Source organism: Ptychodera flava, chromosome 17 (genome assembly GCF_041260155.1).
Source record: "Ptychodera flava strain L36383 chromosome 17, AS_Pfla_20210202, whole genome shotgun sequence".
NCBI lineage: Eukaryota > Metazoa > Hemichordata > Enteropneusta > Ptychoderidae > Ptychodera > Ptychodera flava.
The window spans coordinates 20,324,300-20,335,271 of NC_091944.1; the positions used below are offsets into that span (position 1 = coordinate 20,324,300).

The 10,972-nt window shown below is 41.0% G+C and overlaps 1 long non-coding RNA gene across 1 annotated transcript in view; it reads left to right on the forward strand.

The window, feature by feature from the left end:
• The first annotated feature begins 8,141 nt into the window (after nt 1–8,141).
• Nucleotides 8,142–10,972, forward strand: part of LOC139115739 (uncharacterized) — an 18,326-nt gene continuing 15,495 nt past the window's right edge. Inside the window, exon 1 of the long non-coding RNA XR_011548176.1 lies at nt 8,142–8,340. This is a non-coding gene — a long non-coding RNA (uncharacterized lncRNA). The remainder of the gene's footprint in view (nt 8,341–10,972) is intronic.

A 10,972-nucleotide genomic window follows, 5' to 3' on the forward strand; every position in this document is an offset into this window, starting at 1 on the left:
GAACATTATCTTCGAAGGTGTCAAAAGTTTGTGTTAATGAAAGTGCTCGGATCGGAGGATATGCATTTAACGTTATAGCTTCATTGAAGACCCAGTCACCGCCTGTTCAATCGAGGTCTATTCACAACCAAACATCGGAAGATTTGACGGCTTGTCTTAAAATCGAATTAAAATAGAATGTACTTGGCTTCTGTCACGATGATCGCCAGAAGATCGTGCCAGGAAGGGACTAATCTGGATTGATAATCAAGAAAATTAACTTTGAAATCCACATCAGGTATTTGAGATTACGGTATTATATACGAGATAAGATACACAAGCTTATTGGCTCATTTGAAGGCAAAACCAGCTTAACTTTCATCGTAATTCTGCTGGTGAAAATGTTTCATTTCCTGATATCCATTGGTCTAAGAGTATTAAAGTTTTGGGCAATGAGATCTATAGGCATGTTTTGTGTGTATAAGCTTTGGTGTTTCATACCAGGCGCCAAATGTAAAATAATTATTTTTACACTTAGAAGAACATATTCATACGAAAAGGGTGTATTTGCATGCATTTATCAACAAAAAACTACTATAGCATAAGTATAAAATCAATACAGACATAAGTAAATACATATATGAGTGAAAAAACATACATATATGTGAACCAATTCACACAAGACATATGAAGACAGACACATACATACATACGTGCATACGTACGTGCATACATACATACATACGTACGTGCATACATACATACATACATACATACATACATACATACATACATACATACATACATACATACATGCACTCACGCACGCACATACATAAATACATACATACATACATACATACATACATACATACATACATTCATACATACATACATGCACTCACGCACGCACGCACATACATACATACATACATACATACATACATACATACATACATACATACATACATACATACACAAGCCCATATGCACTCATGCACGCACGCACGCACATACACACACACCCACACACTCATATACATACATACATACATACATACATACATACATACATACATACATACATACATACATACATACATACATACATACATACATACATACATACATATACACACATACAGGATCGAAAAGTTTACATGAGGGGAACGAAGTACGCATGCGTATATCCACTCGCACACACACACACACACACACTGCTACTCGGAAAAGTTTACATGAGGGGGAACGAAATACGCATGCGTATATCTACTCGCACACACACACACACACACTGATCTGAAAAGTTTACATGAGGGGGAACGAAATACGCATGCGTATATCCACTCTGAGGACAAAGCAGCGTTTGACAGTGCAGAGCAGAGACGAGAGTATAAGCTGATCTCCATGGAGACGAGTGGCCCCGATAGGATCTGACCGACCGTCACGCTATTCACGTTCGAACGAGCGACATCCTTATTAGCATATCAATAGAAGTCAAAGTTCGCTGCTGGAGTGAAAATCTTGAGTACTCCTTGGAAAATCGGCCGAATTACGTAAACGAACCAGAAATTTTGTTCACAGAAGGAGTTAGGGAATGAGCAATAATCAGAGTTCAGGCAGGTATAGGTCATTTTATTGAATTACGCTCACTTTGGTTTATTTTGCTGTTCAAAGTTCCGATACATGTTGACTCGTCGTAATAGACCAACTTTCGATGGCAGGTGGCCCGCAGCTATCCGTGGCGGGGTTGACCTTTGACCCGCATAGCGATCCCCGCTACCCCGCCAACAGATATAGATAGCTGCGTTTCCACAGCTACTGCTGACCTATCCTCGAGGGGCTTCAGCATTGATCCAGCGGCCAGTGTGCCGACAGCCAACCCCACTGAGACCAGGTTCCTGTTGAGCGAGCGGAGGGGGAAGTCCAGTTAAGGACTTGGTTAATTGCTGTATGCTGCTCGTTCCTGTTCCCAGAGTGTCACCTAAACTCTGGTGTTGCTGCTCTAGCCTTGCCAGACTGTCTTAAGGGGGGGACCATTTGATATCCTGGGGGGGGGGGGGGCTTGGAAGATTGGTGGCGAGCCATTATTTTTTTTTCCCACCTGCTTCACCATGAATTATTTTTTTTTTACAGGGCATATGCTGGCAACTTTTTTTTCACTTTCCTTCTTCGAGATATATTTTTTTTACCAAATTTCGGTGCAATGTCTGTTTGCTTGGTTTTTTCACACCCAGTAACAAGATGCTGTTCTATCGCACACAGACTATATTCAAGAAACTAAATAAAGATATGTAAATACATGTACATTTTTGATTCACTTTACAAAAATATCAGTTTACAGATCTTATTTATACCATGGGTAACACACTGAAAATACAAATCAAACAACCTGATTACTGAGTTCTACATTAAGCATTAACAAACTTACAGTGAAAACTTTTCTGAGAAATAACTGGTGTCATCAGAAGAGATGATGGTATCCTACATATATTTAAAAATCATGTACTTTTATGGCAGGCTCAGACCAGGCATTTACTTGTGCTTGAAAAAAATATGTCATTGTCTGACAAGTGTCCTGGTTTGAGTGATATTAGCAAGTTGAACAGTCCACTTGACTGACTGAGTCCACTTGACCCAGTTCACGGCAGGCTGTCTCTCTTCTTGTGGTATTTTGACAAAATCCATACATTCAGATTTACACATTTCTGGAAAACACTGGTGAGCAATTTCAATTTCAGCATACTTCCTCTAATCAGAAGGTCATGTATACTGTACAATTGTTCATATTCAGTTATTGTTCCTCAAGCTTGAAATGGTTTATGCTTTTTATGCAGAGCTACTGCTTGATTTTTATTGATGCTGCAGTGTGCATCGAACAATTGCCAAGATTTTTTTTGCCGAGTCGCAATGGTCCATAATTTTTTTTCCATCAGCCACTTAAAGCCAGATTTTTTTTCGAGCAACTCCACCTGGCATCTTTTTTCCCCCCAAATCTTCCAAGCCCCCCCCCCAGGATATCAAATGGTCCACCCCTAACAGAAAGACAGTTCGTTCCAGTACTCCGTTGCTCTCTAGTTCCAGTGGGCATACTTGGCATTCCAGACATTCATTCCCTGCTGAGTGGAGCTACGTACGATCCTGAGTAAAGTATTAGCAGAGAGTTTAGAGAGCAGAGAGTTTAGGGGAGAACCATTTGATTTCTGGGGGGTTATGGAGGATTTTGAGAAAAAAAAATTCTCGCCAGGTGAGATAGAAGAAAAAAAAATTGATCCTGCCATGGCCTGAGAAAAAAAAAATTGTCATAACAGACAGAAGTGAAAAAAAAAATTGTCACAATGCACCAGAAATTAGCAAAATTTGGAAACCCTATTCTCATGTATTCTTTGCCGGCGCGCCGCCATAGGCGGCGCAAATGTTTTTACCACAAGCAATTCTTATTTGTTTTTTCCCAGCACTTATGATATGAGCATGCACTACATAGGTCTACTTACACCTCAGTGCACTCAATGTTTTCCTTCCCTTTCCTGACCCAAGAAATCATATTTCAGGATTTCTGTTGCAATATCTCAATGGCATAGGCACTATCTAAAGGGGACTTTTTGACTTCTGTAAATTGTGAAAATTTTAAAACAGAAGACAGGAGTCAATAAACTAGTGTTAAAATCAATATAGTATTCTCTCAATATAAATATATTAGGAAGATGTACAAGTTGACAATGAAAAATTGAGGAACAACAAATGTAATGAAATACAAGGGAGAGGGTCACTAAAAAAATTGAAAACTTAAGGGGGCGTTACTCAAAATGTGGAGAGGAAGAAGGGGGACGGGTTACTCAATATATTTTGGCGAAATTAATTGAAAGACATCTCAGATTGCACCATTGCACACATCCATTTCTCAAAATTTTCAATGCGAGAGGGGGTACCCCTCTCGTGCTCTCCCCCCTGGCTCTTCTAACAGTGTTACTGGTAAAAGACAAATTTAAAATACCTATCGGATTGCACTACACTGCACCGTGGCGCACATCAATTTCTCAAATTTTCACAGATCTAGGACAAAACTGAACTGTTGTGAATTCATCCTTTATTATCACAGAGACATGTTTTCATTTACCTCAGTTCAATGACCATTTTGACAGTTAAACATACCATATTCATGCTTTTCATTAGAAGCTGGCAGCTGGAGAAATGACACAAGAAGGTCACAAATTTTCCGTTCCTGTATATTTATTTATCTTCAGTCTCTGGCAAACAGAACTGTTTTTCACAAATTGTATTGTCATTGTTTGGTTGTTGAATATTGTGACACAAACACTGATCATGCATAAAATGTAAAAAAATATTGCAGTGTTCAATGTCATTTTCAAACAGTTTTACCAAATGCAAAATAACCTGAAACTCCTCTCAGATTGCACCATTAACACATCAATTTCCCAAAATTTCCAATACGAGAGGGGGAAACCCCCTCTCGTGCTCTCCCCCTTGGGGTGTTCTAACAGTTTCACTTAGTAAAAAAAAATTAAAAAGCACCTCTCAGATCGCACCAGACTGCACCATTGCACACATCAATATCTTAAACTTTCCATGCAAGATAGGGGAAAGCCCCTGTGACACTTTCCCCCTAAGCCTCTCACGTGTTCTCCCCTGTACTTTCAAATTCTGCCCGGTCAGATATCCTAGTGAAAACCTTGTCATAATACCCATCCAAATTAAACAATATACTATATGGTTAGATACTGCGTGAGCTTTTATATCTTTATTTTATTGTGACTTGCAATTTCATTTTGATGGGTTCACCTTTTATGAACCATCATGAGATAACTGATGATAGTCTAGCAGAGTACATCAGGATTTCAAAGGTCTTTACTGTTAAATTGCTGTATTTTGTAAATTTTACAAATACATTTATTTGTATTTAACTTTTCTAAGTGGGGGGATCAGTCAAAATTTCAGAGTTAGAGAGGGGAGTTACTCAAATTCATCATGGTTGACGGGGGGGGGGGGGGGTGTCACTTGAAATTTCTGAGTTTCAGGCCGTAAATAATGACGGCTCCCTTATATACAACGCATCACAAACTTGATGACAAAGAAAAAAAAAATTGCATTGCTACTCCATTTGAAAAAAAAAAAATTGATGCAGCTCTGACAGTAGAAAAAAAAATTGCTGTCACTGTGACAGGAAAAAAAAATTTGCTCCCATACCCATTTCCTCCATACCCCCCCCCCCAAAAAAAATCAAATGGTTCTCCCCTTAGCAGTAAAGCTGTTGCTTTAGTTCCAGTAAGCTGTTGCTGTAGTTCCTGTTGAATGCTGTATTTAACCATTAAAGAATATAAGCCGAATGGCAGAGAGCTGTAATACACGACTCCAGTGTTTTATTGGCCTGGGTTGGGCCGTTAACCCCAGCAGAACTTCGCCGGTAGGTACCATTAAGTCAGAAACCCTTACGGGGCCTCTCAGTGTAGTATTACTCAGGCCGGCTACCACTTTTTCCCCTTAAGATATTCTCACTGTGTAAAGCCCTGTACGAACCCCCGGGGGGTCACTTCCATTACTTGCCTATATGTATACGTGCCGCCCAATGGGGTGGGTATTTCAGCAACTTGGTCTAAAATGGGGGTATCAATTCCACTGCAAACCAAGGTCTAAATGGGGTTGATTTTTGAGTGCCACACAAGAACAAATTTCAACCGTCTGTTCCCGTCTCGCTCGCAGGGCTCTGAGCTGCACTTTATAAGCATCGATATCTTTTTCTGTGGCAGGGGAACCATTAAAGAGACCCCCTGGCTTACGCCAAAGTAAATATCGACTTGGTTGTCAAACACTGTCACTGATTGGTAAGAACTCCATATATTGAAGATTTTTGCCCAATAGAAAATACCCAAACAAAGTGGTTCCTAGTATTGATCATGACAGACAGGTCAACCATGGCCACATGAAGTACTGTTGCTTTACAGATGAACAGCGAGGTTTGTTGTGAATTGCAATTTCAAAAAAACCCACTAGTCAGACTGTAACTGCAGATAATTGATAATTTGTAGAAGCTTGACCAAAATTCGGTGAGGGTGAAAGACAAAATTTTCTTTCATCAAATTTTTTTGGTATTTCCTTTTGGAAATCATGGTTTGGCCAGCAACAACATAGTCCTAAACGCGGTACAGTGGTAGGCTTTGCCGGGGCAAATACTTGCTTTTTCCGTTTTAAAAATTTTGACGCTTTGACTTTTGACCTGGGTCAAAGGTCATAAAGGTCTAAAATGGGGTCCTAAAATAACGGGATTTTAGGTCTAAAATGGGCCCTGGGTTTTATACCTGCGGCCGCACACCCCTACTACTTCTCTGAACAGGTAACCCCCCCCCCGGGTACGAACCCGACTCACGACACAAAGGCCAGAAAGAGAAAAAGTGTCGCACATCTTTGTCATCGTCACTAGCCTTCGACGCCGCGAGTACGTAGAGTCCGAGTTAGGAGTGAGCTCCCCGGTGTGGCACTTCCGGGCCTGTAGATCGTCGCGTCAGTGTGTGTATCTCAGAGAGAGTAGCAATGTGTGTGTGTGTGTGTGTGTGTGTGTGTGTGTGTGTGTGTGCGAGTAGATATACGCATGCGTATTTCGTTCCCCCTCATGTAAACTTTTCAGAGCAGTGTGTGTGTGTGTGTGTGTGCGTTTGTGTACTAGTACTATCGAGACCATGTAGTAAGGAATTCACGTACTTATCGAGACCAGACTTGCGTAATAAAGCCAAAAGCCCTGGCTTTATAATGTTAGCCTTCCAATGGCCTAAGAACTGCCTAAATAGTGCTTACTAACGTTTTTATCGACTGGCCTCATTTTTCTACGCACCGGGAAAATGAGTGTGAAATTTTGTGTGTGAGGTGCGTGCCTCGCCAGGATCTACGCACCCGTAGTTTGCCTGAACGAGCGCCACCATTCGACAACGGTGATGTCAACACGTCCGCCATATTGCTATACTGCTTGCAAGCGTACAGTTCGACACGTCTGGAATCTGCCTCTCCTGCGCTGTGTGGTGTGCTTGTTGGACACGTCGTAGGTCCAAAGAGCTTCTTTCGTTACAGGTTAGTACAACCCATCATATTTAACTTGAACTAATGTTGTAAATTTCGCCGATTTTGCTTTTTTAATTAAATATGTGCCACAGCTCTCAACCAGCGATCGATGACTCCTGACCAGCGCGATCAAGTTTAGTAGGGGTACAATTTCGGTGAACAATTTTGTCAGAAAAATAACTGAGTTTATCTCATTTTTGTCCGTTATAGCAAGTTTGATACCTGATGTGTATGTCTATATACGAGGAACTGCTCGATGTTGCATGGTCATCATTTGAGCACAGTTCTGTGACAGAACTAGCTTCTAAATATAGGACAATGCGCGCGACATTGGCACTTTGCATCAAAATGCAGACAACTTTGCTTCGGTTCATTCTGCGGCTATGTCTCAACTTGATGCAGGAGTTGCAAGCATTTTATATGCTTGCTTGCAGTGTTAATGTCGTCGGTTTCGATAGACACCAAGCCCAGTTTTCAACATTGTCATATTGCCAGTACAGTCTGAGTGTTTTGTCTAAATTTGCAGACAAATGCCGATTTGTATGTGGTCGATGTATACTCTGACTTAAGCAATTACCATGTTGGACTAAATCACATTTATTTCTATGCAATACACTGTACAACTCAACAGATTTTGAAACTAAAGTTGAACAGTATTTACAGGGGTTTCGTTAAAAGCCGGCCACCGGTCATACGGCCGCCTGTTATTACCTGAAAATCGTGTAATTGTTGTGCTTCCTACAGAAATGAATAGCTAGTAACAAACAGCATGTTGCCAAAAGTTTACAATGATCTGTATCCTTAATGCTGAATTACTTGTTTTTCAACACTTTTGGGGTGTTTTCAACGAAAATTTTGTGTTCATTCGTTCGCATTTGTCGATCGCGCAATGCCTCGCTAAGCTTGAAGATGTAGGTACCGATAGTACCGCACGGAATCACAGGCGCTCCTTAGCTGGGTCGTCTGCCAAGTAGATCGATTTTCGGATCGATCTATTGATCCCGTAGTCGATATGCCCGCCACTGCAACCTAAATAGGTTAACCTAATTAGGTTGCAGTGGCGGGCATATCGACTACGGGATCAATAGATCGATCCGAAAATCGATCTACTTAGCAGACGACCCAGCTAAGGAGCGCCTGTGCATGGAAAACGTCAATACAACGTACACAGCTGGTTGGAGGTTAGAGGTCATTGAGCTTGTGCCATAACGCAACATTGCGTTGGCCATGAGATGTGAGTGAAGTGATTCATTGGGTCGAAATGGAGAAATACAGACGGGTTGATGACGAAAGGTACAGTTTATGGCAATTTCTCAGATCATATTGATACTTATGCGGCGTTTTATGAATATTTATCAGGAAATGTTTCTTCTGAATGCATCAGCATTCGCCCCTACAGCGATCCACCAGCCTCGGGTTTAAAATGTAAACAACACCTTGGCATTGGTGGTCGACGTTCGCTCTCGGATTTTAATGATTTTCTTTATGTTTGACTTGCCTTAACTCCGTGGGCATATAATTTCAAAACTGAATAAATGAAGGTGTAAACTTCAGCAGACTGTGACGTTTAGCGGTTGGCTGTAGCACAGTCGTCATACACGGCAAATGCAGGAAGTCCGAAATGGAATAAACCGGCCATGGCTGCTATAGCCTGCACCTATCGCTAAAGTTCGAAGACTGCTTTCCTGCACCAAAAGCCGCAATAATTCATTCAAAAACCCCCGTATCGATGGCTTCCAATACATCTCTAAATTCATATCTTGTATGCTTTTTGTGTTGAAGACGATGCATTTTTGAGTGTGGTTTCCAAAAAACGAACACTTTCATAAAACGAACACTTTTTTACAACAGCTGCCGTTGATGATTTAAAGTAGATCCAGGCTGTCTAATGTTGGTCCCTGATCCTTTGAAAAATGTAAATAAAGTAGAAATGCGGAGCGACTGAGGGCTAGTGTACTAGGGTCAAAGTCAAAATTCATAGAAATTTTCATTCTGTTCTACCAACAATCACTTGAAATGACTATTTTCAGTGGTGAACCATAGAGGAAAACTGCATCAATGTTGACCACCAAGTTTTCGGAGGTCACACTAGTGCTGCAAAGCTGTAAGTCTTACATTCCTCTCACAGTTTATTGCTAGGAGTATCCAGAAACAATATATTATCCTCAGAGATAGATATAGCAGTTATCTAGTAGTACACATCTTGTCTGTTCAATCACAGTCCCTCCACTTTGGTTTAATGTCAGTCCTTCAACCCCACTCCAATCTACCCAAGTGAGGCGTTCCTTTGGATAGACAATGTCTCTCTTTGTTTTACTGTTTACTGCTATGATTATTGTGATTAAGTCTGCAAATGTTGCATAACATCTCATTGTACAAAACTCTGACAAAACTTCATAAGTTCAAAAAATGCAATAATTGTCATGTTATCAGCAGTAATTGTCATTTCTTGATTACTCAGTTTGTAATTCTGTCAAAACTTACAGTCAGTCAGTCACTCATGCACTCATTTCAAGTTGTGAAAATACTGAAAATTTTTCTAGTGGATTTTACTGGGCATCCAACATAGACCAACGTAACACGAGTAGCAGCATAGTGGAATGGTTCCAGAACAAGATGTCAGCCCACTATTCACCCCTATGGACCCTGACCTCCACAAGAATTACACTCTGACAATGACAATTATTTTTGACCACCAGAATTTTGCAATTGACCACCAAAATTTGAATCTGGTGGTCAAACTTGACCACCAAACAAAAAAATAAATTTCGAACCCTGTTTGTAGATGATCATAATGACATATTTCTGTAAGCAATGCTTGAAATAAACTTGTAACTTACCGTTTGTGGTTGATGAACTGTTTTGTCCAGTTTGTAAAAAGCTAATTTGGAACCGTGTATTGGTGGGTGAGGGGTGGGGGTACGTACCAAACATCCACATGTTTGCTGGTTGGTATGGCTTGGCCCCCTGTAATTTTCATATGGCCCCCTGTTTCAAAACTTAGTGAAACCCCTGCATTGTCTTTTGCAAAATCTTTTTTTAACATCACCATGATTGCTATAATACAAGAGGTCCAATTGATGGCTTTAAAATATTGGTTTCACAAAGTCTGTTGTTGAAAGGGGTATTGACATTGAAATTGACAGTTTATAGAGCTCAGCTGATAGATAGCACACAGCCATCTGTGTTATAACAAGAGATGAAGTATACCGGTATGTTCACTGCGGCCCAGCAGCGCCCTGTTTTGTCCAATGCTTTGTGGAGCGCGTATACCTATATTGGGTCATGACTGAGGTCATTTACCGTAGTTACTGTAAATCAATATGGCGGCGCCCATGTTAGTCATCGCTACAGCTGTCAAGCGTAAGCTACGCAACGCAAAGTTTGAGCTTATGAGAAGCAAGGGCGATTTCCATTGTGACCTACCGGTACATGGCCTTTTCGATGAACTAGATGCCAATGTTGACCCTGCAATCAAGAAACATGATAAAATCACAGCTGACAAGGTAAAGCTCCGCCAGATAGAGGTGTACCCAATATTTGAGTGTGAAATGAGACATTGGCGATCAGCAGTGACCCAGAAATTGAAACCCTCTTGCTCAATGCGGAATCCATGGAAGGGAACCTTTAGCAGAAATATCCCAGCAGAAGTGTTTGAGCTCATTCGGCTGTATTCAACCCGCAATTCAATGCGCATTGAAGAGTCTGAAACACCGTGTACAGTAACTCTGAAATTTACCTGGTTGAACAAAGTCAACTATCCTTGGCCGTGGAGCCCGCTACGAAAATCAGCAGCTGTTACTGAGGTCAGTAAAGGTTCAGTGTATGGAAGTTATCTGTACCGATGACAAGCCCATGATCGTGCGGTATAGGAAGACATCAGAAACAGCGACGATCAACTTCCACTATGGCTGTTGGAACAAAC